This window comes from Linepithema humile, chromosome 5 (assembly GCF_040581485.1).
Source record: "Linepithema humile isolate Giens D197 chromosome 5, Lhum_UNIL_v1.0, whole genome shotgun sequence".
Classification (NCBI taxonomy): domain Eukaryota; kingdom Metazoa; phylum Arthropoda; class Insecta; order Hymenoptera; family Formicidae; genus Linepithema; species Linepithema humile.
In genome coordinates, this window is record NC_090132.1 from 14,033,016 (window position 1) to 14,047,675 (window position 14,660).

Below are 14,660 nucleotides of genomic sequence, written 5' to 3' on the forward strand. Positions count from 1 at the left end.
CTGAAGCGAGACAAAATTTCAGTCAAGTTTCTCTGTGGAATGACGTATTCGCTATATAGAGAATGGGATTCTGTGCTAGAAAGAGCCAATTATTGACCGTCGCCGTACACGTATGCAGTACATGTGCAAAATGCAGCTTTCTTGTAAATATATGTCACTTGTGTGAAAAAAATACAATAAACAAATTTGGAATCTTGCAAGTGAAGTAAGCGTGTAACCGCGCCGTACAGAGCCAGGATGCAAATACACTCTTTGATCTAGCGTTGCCGGGATATCTGAAAATGAGATATGTTGTTTCTCTTCGCCGTGAGAAAAGAGAGAGAAAGAGAAAGAGTGAAAGGAAGAAAAAAAGAGTGCGCGAATGAGCGAGAGAGAACGTGGGTGTGGTCCGAGGATATCGACAGCCGTGCGCAAGCTGTGTGCATCGCGCGACTTCTGCGCTTCGTAACCTCTATACCGAGTCTGAGGCATGCCGCGCCACACTTACGTCGAACCATCGCGAATCCTCTCGCTTCATCCTAGACCATAACGGTCCGCGCCCCGTGTATCCTTTACCCGCTCGGTCTCCCTCCTCTCTTACTCGCTCACTCCTGCATCTGGAATCTCGCTTACTCTGCTCACTATGGGCAGAAGCACGTCTGCGAGGATCGCAGCTAATAAACTAACTGATAGTACTCTTAGCGATTCTCGCGATGTAAAGGAGATTTTGAGCGACTGCGAATAAAATATAATCAGATGACCGTGTTATTGAATAAACATTTAGCCCGCGTCATTTACATAAAAGACATAAAAGAAAGATTGAATTAATTTTATACTTATTTTTTGTGCAAAACTTTATCTTGAGAGAAATTAAAACAAATCTTATAAAATAATAAATTAAAATTTCATAGAAAAATATGTGATGTTTATGCGACAGTAAAACTCTTTGTCTTGATGTGAATAACAATTACTCTCACGTTTCATTGCATTTACTCGTATTGCAATACTCGTACTCTCTGCGTTCAATATACGTTTGAAAATGTCTTGGTCATTTCACATGAAGCTTACTTTATCTAACATTGTGTTATAACGCATAAAATAGCACGCGAGTCGAGAAAGTGTAACGTCTGATTCGAGGAGAGAAAATGTGCTACAGTTTAATTCAAGGGAATCGAATGCCGCACATATCACATCGTTATTTCCCCGCGTGTCGCCAGCATTGAGATTGGCATTTTGTAGATGCACGAAGCCGAAGCTCAACGATTATCATAAGAGAAAGAAACGAAAGTCTACGAGAGTTCCTTCAACGTTAGAGAGCCGTCCGTAAAAATAAGAACCCCTCATTAAACTGAACCTGTCGGCAGCGTCAGCAACAAATCGCCGGTTGACCGATTCTTTTGATATCCCTGACACAATCAACATCAACCGAGCAGACTCAGAGGCGCGGATTCTTGGCGATATCGCCAGGATAGAGCGAAAGATAGAGAAGGAGCATCGTGATTCGGCGATGCACAGATTGTCGAAAGAATGAGACGGCAGATTCGGACGATGACGAATGGAAACTAGAGGTAGCAAGGCGCAGCCTCTAATCCAATTAGATCGGAATCCTGAGATTAATCAACACACACGCACACATGCGCGCACGCAATGCCTCGGAATATGCTTTTCCGGAATGTTTGGTGTATATATTCTCTCGCTAATGCGACTTGAATCGTGATTGCTTGCGATCACCCGCGGACGATTGTATCGACAAATCGACAACAAAATCAATCCTTTTACAATGAGAATGCTACTATGGTACCGTTAACTCCGTCCTAGCGACACTGTTTTCTAATTGAATCATTAAATTGCGTCCGGCGATTATTAGTAAGATAATGTTCGAATACATCGAAGAATATCTTTGTGTTTTCAAATAAAGATATAGTAAAGTGGGATAGTGACAATCAGACCGTTAAACCAGGGGAAAATGCCACAATGTAAGCGAGCGACATAAAATACAAATATCACAACCAAAGTTCCCATCCTCGTCTTTCTACTTTTTCAGCAACCTCGAACGTGACAAAATTCAATAAATACAAATGACTTTTGTTGCGTTATGATCCATCTGACAGGAAACGTTTTTTCCAGATTCCGTTGTGGTAATCGATGTAACAAGAATGTGTTGCACACATAGATAATAGATTTGTTTACACACAAAACTTTTATCTTTAAGGAACGTATGACATTGCGTTCCTTTTTGCTACTAAATCTTATGATTATGTTCATAAATGTGTTAAAATATATATTATAGAACGTAACCTAGTGTATAAATTAAACACGACAAGTAAAAACACTATAAAAATTTTATTAATTATTTATATTAAAACAAGTGTAAAGAATTATTGTTCAAATCAGCCAATATTCCTGTGAAATCAAATAATAAATGCATTTTACGTCTTAAAAATATAGCATGTGTATTATATGTGTTGCTATGTAATCACGAAATATTTCTTTATAGAGACTCATAAAGTATATTTTGCAGAACCACACAACTGATAAATCAACGGATAGAATTCGATGATAAGATCACACGCAAAAAAGCAGTCCGACATTACGAACGATTTAGACTTGAGTCATTCCAAAGATGTCAAAAGATGAATGTCACATGGCGAATAATTGAACGAGATCTCGATTATCGGTCAACTTTCATCTTCACGGATTACTGCTAACGGGAAATATAAAAATTCAAAATTGCACCTGTTTTGCGTGCATAGATGCGTTCGCTCAATCAACAACATGATGAGAATGGGAATGAAGCTTTTATCGGATATAACGGCCACGTCATTACTCCGGCATTAAGAGATTCGCAAGTATGTCACTCTGATAACATCATTGCTACGCTCATGTTATGATTATCTCCTGTGACTTGATCAACTCGGTATTATTAACCCTCAATTGCTACGGTTAAATTTGGGTAGCGTAACTGCCGTGATGGGGTCGGTTTGACCCCGATAAGTAAATGGTGTAATAGTCATTTATGTTAACAGATGGAAAAGCAGCATCATAGTTTCCTTGCTCAAATTCATAAAGAAAAAAATCAAAGAAATAATCATATACAAAATTATAAACTCTACGCAAAAATAAATTTTCAACTATTCCTCATCTCTTCTTACGCTTTATAAGATATCTGTGAATTTCTCAGTTTATTATTTCACAAATTATTATAAAATAATATCATTTTTATAAGTTTAATGAAACTTGTTGCAATTATTACTTTCCATAGTTTTTATAGTTTGCAATCAGATCTGAAACTGTTGACCTGTTTGCTTCTATGTTTTGTTCATCGTTAAGTTAGAAGCTGAAGAAAAGGTGCTTTTACTTTGCATAGTTATGTTTTGACATGTTCGTTTACTGACTTGAACGGGAATAACGCTTCTATCGGATATAACGGGTACGTTGGGCGGGTGTACTCGTAGCTCTCGACACGATGTTAACGACGTACGTTACCAACGAGAAACGTTTCTAGCATACTGGTGACAGGTGAGCGATTTGTTGTTCATGTTGTAATTTAACGAAATCGAGGATAAATCTCACGCGAATGTGAAAGCATTCGAGTATTCGCTAAGTTTTACGAGCGGCAATCATTTATAAATGATTACTCTTTTGTGTATCTGACAAGTAGCAAATTAGAAATATCTGACCTTGACTGGTATCTGGATCGTTCTCGAGATATAAAGTATTTTCATAATGCTTACCTGTAACAGAAAAAATACATATAATTAGTACTGGTGAATAGATATAACTAACAGAAGTGTAAGCAAAGATATTAATCGTAAAAAATATAATTGTTCACGTGGATGGTTTCGGGAAAAAAGAAGCGCGTTTGTAGCTCAACTCTTTATTGTACAAAAAAATTACATTAGTTTCGATAAGTGATAACAGTATTTACAATAAATCGAAGGAGAAGGTCCGATATTCGCGCACTGTTCTGTTTATTAGTGACAGTTCGTATCCGATGTTTTATGTCCGTGTTCGAGACGTATTCATATCCGAAAAAATTTCGTGAGAGTTGTCTGACTGTGACTGTCGTCACATTAGATCGCTGGCTTTCACCGAAGAGAATCTCTGATCGCGAGGATTGTTGTTTTTTATTAACTCCCAAAAAGATTCAACGTCATCCGCCAATAAGGTGCTCTTAATTTAAAGAGCTAAAGGTGACCCTTAAGCGCATGTGATTGGCAGCTGCGGGGACTCCGAGACTCGATATACGGTCCTGAACATGCGCTAAACAGAAAGGCTGATCTGATTTGTTCATAATGAACCACGAGACGACACAACGCATGCTTCTTTCTCGAATTAGTCTTCTGATCTCCACAATTATTGTTGTAACTTGTATTCATAAATAATGAGAAACATGACTTTTCTTTTGACATAAATGCATAAAAAAAACTGTAAACCTCACCGGCCTTGATAAAATGTGAGAGGTTTTGTGCCGATTTTTGAATCTTTAGGAATACTTTATCTTATATAATATTTCGTTGAAATTCGTGTTTCTCATTTAATTCGTTTATTATTAATTAAGGCGATGATGCTTACCCTGTTGGACGATATTATATATTTGTTGTAATTCTGAACTTTATTTTAATTTTATTAAATTTATATGTATATTTTATTTTATTTTATTTATTTAAAATAAGATTTGTATTCAATATCAACGTACGAAGATCGGGCAACTTTTTAAAATAAAATTTTTTAGGAGTCGTAGAAAGGATATCGTAACACTGATCAATGACCGACGACAGAAATGCCGTTAGTAACACAGCAGTCCAACAGACGGTAGCTTTTGCTCTTCTAACTTATGGAAAAATACAAAAGATCAATCAGAACATTTTGCACTTAAGAATCGAATTGACACTAATTAAATTGGAAAAAAATAAAATAACTGCTACTAGTTGAATGTCGATAGTCGACGATGCAACGAGGATGCACGTCCAAAAGTCAATCGTGCCGCCTAACGTCTCGCGACTTAAGAAGTCAATATACCGAAAATCTTCCCGTAAAAGAGTGCTTTAATGATTCTCGCCGGTCGACTGAAAATTGACGGGTGCCGCTAGAGCGATCGGAAACAGCAAGCTGATCGAACGAGCTTAAATAGAATTAGTATTTTCATGAGATTACGCCGATTTTGCAAAATAACAATACTTTATTTGTCTAAACGTAAAATGATTGATTCTTATCGGCTGTTATCGATTATTTGTTTTGCATATTTACTCACCAATAAATTGTTCCCTTTGCTTGCGATTCGCAAGTTGCGATAAACATTAGTAAAATTACGCAAGCGAGTTATAACGCGGTTACTAATTAAATCCAAACATATCGAAATTGTCGCAGTGCCGATCTTTTAAACTAGTTACGTTCGTATTGAAATTATTATTTATTTTATCACTTGTATTCCAGAAAACGGCGAGATAAATTATAATTCCACAAAAATATAAAAAAATGTCAGGTTTTTATTTTTTTAGAATCAAATGCAGTGATATTTTAATTTCAATTAAAGATGTGTAATGCAAATATTGTTCTATTACTTTATCAATTATCACGAATTGGAAACACCGTAGGATTCAAGTAACAATCGAGGGTTTAACAAGATGACCGAAAGCCAGTTTGGAAATATCAACCGAAGATTCTTTGCAATTCATTGATTTTTCAACTAAAGAGTTGACATCTGTTCGCTCTCAATATTGTGAGATGTCAATTAGCTGCGATCTCACTTGCAAATAATGAGAGATTTGCTCCATAATTACTTATCAAAAATATCCTTGCGCGCGGTATCGTTAAAAGAATCAAAATGACACCACGACAGAACTATTAATAGTGTAACGCAATGTAACGATCTAGAGTTATAATGTATAAAACAAGTAAGTAGTTGCACATCTTATTTTTTAGTCAAGAAAATATTATTGCAATTTATATTTGTATATTGAATAAATTATGAATTGAATTGTAATATTTTTTTCCGTGTAAAGTTATTGCAAAAAAATGAGTTGAAATTATAAGAACACTTCTTTAGCCCACTGTATAACTTAAAATAAAGACGTTTATTTCATAATTAAAAAAAAATAGGTTGTTTTATGTGAGAGCAATAGGCGCCGATAATCTCCTATGTTGATGAGGTAATATTATTTACATTAAGTATGTACAAACGCTGGCGGATCCTGAGAGGGGGGTTTGGGGTTAAACCCCCCCCTTCCAAAATAAAAAAAAAATCAATTTTGCTGAATTCGTTTCAAAAATCTTGGTAAAAAATGCATTAAAGCAGGTCGAAACCCCCCCCCCCCATTATCAACAACAGGATCCGCTAGTGTGTACAAATAATAATAATAATATTATTTTTGTAATGAGAGCACTCCCGAGAGTACTGCGAGAAATCTAATTAAATGAATGCAAACGTCTAGCCCGAATACTGACGCGATCATGCGAACCAGAACCCGCCTAACAATCGTGTTAGCATTGCAATTGCAACGGACCTCACACTTACCATTTTATAAATCATAAAAAATAAATGTTTTTATTCAAGCCAATTAGAAACATTAACTCTGAAATAATAGTTTACAATAATTTATCAAGAAGCACGTGATTTTCTTTAATCATTAATTTTAGTAACGCATATTCTCGAAATAATCATCTAATCTATTTATTATTGTTAATAATTACAAATGATAATAAACTTGACAAGATTGTGTTAATCTCCGAACCGTCAATTTTTCAGATCTAGCTCGATGTGAGCTAAGGGGTCATACGCAAAAAACATAAAACACGGGATAATTCATTTAACCCAACCTTAGATATGTAGGGTAGCGATGCCATTTTATGTTCTCGCGGTGAAGCGCGCGCGGAGGGCAACGCGGAGGAGATAGCGGTACTATAGATCCAGTCTGCATCGGGCAACCACACCGGGCCCACAGAAGAGGCCGAAGGTCGCATCGGACATGAACACGCCCGAGAGAACCGGCGACCTATCTTACCTGAATTGCCGCTGACATACCGATGTGCGTATCCCGCGCTTATCTTTCTCTCTATGTATCTCCCCTCTCATCACGCCACCTTGCACTCTTCCCCTTTTACATCGATCGACAGTAAGATATCCCATCTCGTTTTCCGAGCGCCGCAACAACGATAATTAAGTTAACTATCTTGAAATCGGATTCGCGAGACGCAGACGTGCGAATTCCCGAAGACGTGAGGATGCGGCACACCCGGTACACGCTCGACCGCTTCCTCTCCTGTCAGATGAGAAATTGCGAAACGAGTCACGTCGCGCACGAGATCTTTCGGTGTAACATCAGAAGCTCAGAATGTTCATTTTTCCGATATGTAATGGTGACTTGTGATATATTAGGTCCTTGAATAAGTTCTCGCTGTTTCTTAAAAGATGGCGTAGCGGCACTCTGTGCATGGAATTTCGTACGGAAACGCATCAGCTAAGTAGTACTATATGTAACCTCAAATTCTAGTAGATACAGTTTACCACAGTGTCAACCACGCGTGTTTAATTACCTATTGCGAAAATGTCTACTTTTGTGCCAAATAAAGTGTTTTTGCGGGGAATTTTATTGCACTGCTTTATTCAAAAGAAATCTGCAGCTGAAGCACACAGAATTCTTGTTGAAACATATGGTGACAATGCTCTGTCGAATACGACATGCAGAGACTGGTTTAGGCGCTTTAAAAATAATGACTTTGACCTTGAAGATAAAGAACGTTCTGGAGCACCGACAAAGTTTGAAGACGAAGAATTGGAGGCATTGCTTGATCTAGATCCATGTCAGACGCTAGTAGAGCTCGGGAAAACATTGCAAGTAGATGCGTCAACAGTTTCAAAACGTTTAAAAGCGTTAGGAATGATCCAAAAGTCATTTTGTTACATGACAATGCTCGGCCACATGTGGCAAAACCAGTCAAAACTTACCTGGAAACGCTTCAATGGGAAGTTCTACCTCACCCGCCGTATTCACCGGACATAGCCCCCTCGGATTACCACTTGTTTCGGTCGATGGCGCATGGTTTGAGCGAGCAGCGCTTCCATTCTTTCGAAGAAACCGAAAAATGGGTCGATTCATGGATTGCGTCAAAAGATGAATCGTTTTTTCGACGGGGGATTCAATTACTGCCAGAAAGATGGGAGAAAGTGGTCTCTAATGATGGACAATACTTTGAGTAAAGTTATTGTAAGCCTTATATTTTAAATTAATGTTTTTTTTTAACAAAAAAAACAGCGAGAACTTATTCAAGGTCCTAATATCATTTTTAAAATTGTTAATTTGAACAAAATTCTTTCTCGAGAATTTTTGCCAGTATAATAAATGTCAATGGATTAAATTAATGAATTTTATTATTTTCATAATCTGTTCTCCAACAGATATTACTGTCGAATTTTAATCAAATCAAATTAAAAGGAATTATCAAGTAATGCTCGATTAATCACCTGGAAAGAAACACTCGTACTTTTCGTCGAAATGACATGCCGGTATTTATAAATAAAATCCGGTTTTTCGGGTAATGCGAATTTCTCGACAGCGAATCGGCAATCGACGACGGCAAGATATGCTAAAGAGTATATTTTGAATAATTATATCTTTTTTTCTTTATCGGTTATAAATCGACGATGTTTACATCCCGATACATTAATTATGGCGTCCGGTAAAAGAGACGCACGCGATGCAAATTACCTCGCACTCCAAATATAGATTCTCATCTCGTATATGTAACGCATTCGTTTACGATACGCATGAGAAAGTCTATGAAAGACTCGTCAAAGAGATGGATCAAAAATCGGCATCGAATTGAACATGGAAAAAAGGAGCGAAAGGATGGATAAAAACTTAAGTTAAGAGAGCGCGTAAGAGGAGCATAAAGACAGCTTAACCAAACATAAATTAGGGATAACGAGCCGACCCGCTGCTGGACCGATATTCACCTATTAAGACCGTTAACCGACAGTCGACATAATGGATTCCGTTCTATGACGGATAATTACAGACGCAAACGCACTTCCGCCGTACTTTCTTTCATGCGTCTCTTTCACCGTTGCCGCGTCTCGAAATATCATTCTAAATTATAGCCCGCTTACGTAATTGCCATCTTCCATGATGACGGAGGCGCAACTTGCAATTCGTGTTAACGTATTTGATAATTGTTGAGTATTTTGAATTCAGCGTACTTTTGTTAACATGCGTTATCTATATTATAATTTAAGGCAGTAGATGCGTTGCATCAGTTACTTAGCAACAGTTGTTATTTTATATCACGTAGTTACTTGTTGCTTGTTCGCTCCGTTGTGTGCACATTTGTATTTAATTAATTCTAAATATATTATTATTTACCATTCAGCCCTGCATCTTTAGTTAAACTCTGTGTTTAAATTATAATCTCAATAATAATTAATTAGTGCCAATTAATTAATTAGCGATTTCTTTGTTGTGGCACCGCGCATCATTTTGATTAAATGCATTCGGCGAAAAAAAAAAATACTATAGAGTATAAATATATTTTGAATACTGTTGAAACGAAACAATTCTAGCAATAAAAATAATATTTTCATAGAAAAATATCACTCAAAATTTAATTTTATAGAGAAATATTTATTATCTAAAATTTCTTTGATATAAATGTGAAATGTATAAACTATTTTTCTATTGACTGTGCTGTAAAGATATAACGCTATAAAGATATAATACGTAAACTGATTTTAACAAAAAGAAAATAATATTTATATAATACAACATATTTTAGTAATCTGATAATGCAACATTTGTTGTCAAATATTAAATACTTTTCCACAATCATCTGTGAAAGATAGTATTTTTCTACGAAGAATATTGAAGTATAGATAAAAAATTCCTCGTTAAATTTTTTACAACCGTTTATTAATAGAAAAGAAGTTTTTACGATAAAGTCGACAGAAATAGTAGGGAAAGTCAGAAAGGAGGAAAAAAGCGATGCTCTTTTTAGAAATAATTTAATGCCGTTGGTCTTGGAGAATGTCATTAAACTTATCTCCGTTATACTTATCAAATGCTGCGTTCAAGGTCTTTTATTGCCCTATATGCAGCCGATTGGACAACCAATAGATATTTGCAACGAAATTGAATCGACTAGTGGCTTCTCCATAATGTACGTTTTACGATCGTGAATCCACCCACGACGATATATCCAGTGGGATATCAGCTTGTATAAACTCCAGGAGTCATTACCCGCAATATTCTTCCTGGAACTATCATGTGAATAAAGTTCGATCTGATAATCATACTTTCGGTATTCCTCGATAAAAACGTATAGTACGTTAGCTATCTTCGATGACGCTACAATTCTACGCCGCTGACAATGAGTTCTGCATGAGGTCGAAGCGCGGGTCATCGTCAATAATTAAACCGTGACTGCGGGACCCGATCGAAGCCTCAACACGACTTACAAATCGCGCCGGTGAGGAGGTTCTACTTATAACTCGTTAATCAGCGCCGATGACGACCGCCGCGATGCGATACATCGTCGGCGAGGTGTAGGCCAGTTGCATACTCTCAACACGTCCACGAGACGAGAGCGAAAGAGAGAGAGAGAGAGAGAGAGAGAGAGAGAGAGAGAGAGAGAGACGAGAGAGGAAGAGAGAAAGAGATCTAGAGAGAGGAATCACGTAGAACGTGAAGTGACCTGACCCGACCTCCAGGAAGGCGGCGCGACTTGGCCAAAACCAATCAAGTGTGTGGCTCGGAATGCCGTTTCGCTCTGAGGTCTTCGACTTCTATTCGTGGAATGAACTCCAAGACCCTTTCTCTTACTTCCCTGTCGCGTATTCATGCTCTTCGCACCGCGCTCGCTCACGTCGCCTTAGTGAGCACTCGCTGCTCTATGCGCACTGGACCCTGTTCACACTCCATTTTCTCTCCTCATGAGTAATTTAGCCTTAATTGAAATTCTACCGAAGCGCGTCCTTGATGAGTTCATCTAAATCCCTTCGCGGAGCTGCTAGTCCACGCTGCTGATATTATACAATTGAATTACGTTCTCTTAGTTTGAACTGCAATTTTTTGTGACAACTCAAAAAGGAAGGAGGAAGCTCAAAGAAAATCTTACAAAGAGGAACTCATATGCAAAAAAGCTAATAACATATTGTGGATTGTAATTCACCGTCAGTATCAGCAATGATTCAGACTGCTTTATGTCGACAGATTCATATATGAGAGAATCGCGTGTAAGATTACGAGCGTCGAAAGACGGCATCTCTGCATCGTTCTCAGCGCTGAGAATGACGACGAGCAATTAAATAATGAGTATATTAATGCGGCAGCTTGCGATCGCGGTACTTATACTTAGTTACTTAACGTTACTTAATACAAGATCGCCCCGAAAGTAGGAACGAAAACAACGTAGTACCGACATACTTTCTAGGACCAAGAGTACCAGGCTAAGGACCGCGGCAAATCGCGTATCTCGCGCCGTCAATTAGTCAGACGCGGCGCGACTCGTGTGATAAATATGTATCTGTCGGTTAAATTTACGGCCACTGAAAAGTATGATTGCTGCTTTCCGCGCGACAAAATCGAATAAATTTAAACAAATTAAATTAATTCTACAGGAAGGTTCATATGATAATCTATCAAATATAATATAATAATAGCTACGGAGTCGTCGCGGTTGTTGGTGCGAAATAATTTATTTTTTATATTAAAATTTATTCTACATCAGAACATTAGAGACATTACATTGTACACCGACCTCAGATTCGAGGTATTTTTGGGGTATACGAAAATATCGATCGGATAAATTTACTTTTTACTTATCACCGCGCTGAAGTGGAAAATAAGTAAAAATGAATGAATACAGTACTGGATGATGGACGTGGCAGATAAAGCAAATGCAAAATACCTTTTAACTCTACGAATTCAACAACCAGTCAAAATCATCTTAGTTCGCGTTATTTTATTATGTACAATTTATTGTAATGTCCTAAAACATATTCTTAAATATTATATATGAAAAATTGTGAAATAATTACACAGACTATTTCGTAATATACAGGGTGTTCCCGGGTTAAATGACCAAATTTGTATTTAGACCAATACGTATTTAGGACCTCAAAACAAAGAAAAATTTCCTTTGGAAGAATGCTCGCAAACGCTTCGTTCAAGAGATATTGACTTCTAAAGTTACAGAACTCTTAGGAATGTATAATGTCGAAATGACGCTTTTTGCTTTGTTTTGAAGATCCTAAATCATTGATAGGCTTATGTTCGCACTGTAAACAAAGCTCCTTTCATTCGTACAAAATAATAACCAATAATAAAAATCAATCGCAAAACACTCTCTTACGTGCCATATCAGCCGGTAATAAATGCTGGACACGTTGAAGATGGTATGGATAACGTCCATCAGCTGAAAGTGTCTTCCATATGATTGTAGATGAAATTCCTAATTCACAACGTTCTTCCTAATTCACAAAGTTCTTCCGACACTTGTTAATCAGTTTTGGTCAAAATGTTGCAATATGATGGCTGTTCTTCTTTCATTCTGCAGCGGGGCACCATATTAAATGACCCAGTTTCTTTCAATTGTTGAAATGTTGAAGAAAATACAAACTTATTTGGCAATCTTCTGTGTTCGGAAATCGCGCGGCATATTCACGACGAGCAGCGTTAGCATTTCCGTCACAAAATCCATATAAATAAACCATATCGGCATATTCACTATTAGAATACAAACGAGGCATAATTGCATTGATTTAATACAAGTTTACCCTACGAAAGCATTCAATGGACTAAAAATTATTTTGTACGAATGAAAGGAGCTTTATTTACAGTGCGAACATAAGCCTATCAATGATTTAGGATCTTCAAAACAAAGAAAACATTCCTAAGAGTTCTGTAACTTAAGAAGTCAATATCTCTTGAACGAAGCGTTTGCGAGCATTCTTCCAAAAGAAATTTTTCTTTGTTTTGAGGTCCTAAATACGTATTTCAAGTTTGGCCATTTAACCCGGGAACACCCTGTATATTGTAAAAGTCAATTTTTTCTTAAAAAAAAGAAATGTTAAAATATACCCACAGTTTACTAGAAGCGATTAAAAGTAAAAAATTTCTTGCAAATTAAACTTCAGAGATACAATTGCACAAAACTTGACTTCAGGGTTAACTTGAAGCAGACTTACCTAATAGAATTTTGAAGTTTTGCGTTACGCTATAGATAATTAGTATTAAAAAACTGTAAAAAAGATATTATCCAATTAAAATGTTATGACAAAAAACTCGAATCGCTGCGTCTGACATTGTATATCCTATACTCGTATTAATATAAGAACATAATGAAAATAGTATATACATAATATAACACAGCGCAGCTAGCAATATATAATTTTTGCAGCTTCGTATTTCGCGGAAACCATGCGACATTGCGATGAACGGGTGCGTTCATTCGCGTAACCGCTACACCGGTCATTAATCCGAGGCAACTGTTAATTAATCGGCAGTCCAGATAATGGAGGTCACGATACACTAGCGGTGCTGTCGTGGCAATCGCCACGCCTCAAACACCGTTGTATGTTCGCTGTTGCGATAACCGAAGAGGACACAAATCTGCAAGGGGGAGCGAGGTCGAGCTTCAAACGCGTGCGCCCGAGCTCTTTGGATTATAGTACAGGTCGTGATAATGATCGACTGATTGCGCCGTGCGGGAGTGACCCGCGGCCGCTGATCCTAGTGCTCCGGGACGTCCCAGGACCGCTATCCGCCGTAGGACCACAGGATAAGACCGTGAACTTTCGTAGAGACGCGCGTGTGCATTATTACAAATTACTATGATTTCCTTGACAATCGATGCATTGCCGCCGGCGAGGGAGATTATCAAAGATCCTGTATGCGCCCGCGACTCGGAGCGGATTGCGATCGGTGGCCAACGAACAGATTACCTTACGTAAGATCGCCTTACAATGTAACGTTGCTGCGGTCCGCCCTGAAGAAGGAATGTAATAATACACGCGAAAGACGTTATTTTTTCCTCGTTTAATGCAAGAGAAACGTTGCGAGAATAATAATAGAGTTTCTCCGTATGCAGAATGAGATGAAAGCGCATCTAGTGATTATCATTAAGTGTTATAAAAGATAAGATTTGTTAAAATCCAAAAAATGCAAAATTGCTGTGACAACAAGAACAGATGAAATAATTAATAATTTTGAATAAATAGACGATACAATAAAACTATTGTAGTTTTCAAGTGGCGTATTAATAATTTTAATTTTTTAAATATTTTGAACAAGTTTGTAATTTAATTAATTTCAATATTATAAAATTATTGTTGTCTAGTTTATGAAAAATTTCTAATTATCCAACTTTAGCATTTATTCTTGATTACATTAATTACGTTACTTACACGTTATTTACATTGAAACAAATGAGTGGCATTTACGAAATCTTTTTCATGGTCCTTAAAATACTACACATATTTCTAATGCGCATTCAGCTTACCTTACGAAAAGGTTATTAACAAATTACCATTCTTCTCGCGTCAGTTTATCTCGATGGGAGAATATAAAGTATTTATTTTACGGAATATACCCAGATGTGCGTCGCGAAAAAGAAACCCTTCATCGAAGACCTCTCTTTCTTTTTTCTCACTCTCTTATCCGTGTGCGACCGCCAGAGGACATGAGTTA

General features: G+C 37.2%; 1 protein-coding gene across 7 annotated transcripts in view; it reads right to left on the reverse strand.

Annotated features, from left to right (window-relative positions):
* N (neurogenic locus Notch protein) overlaps positions 1-14,660 on the reverse strand; it is a 260,349-nt gene that overhangs the window by 53,004 nt on the left and 192,685 nt on the right. The window lies entirely within an intron of this gene.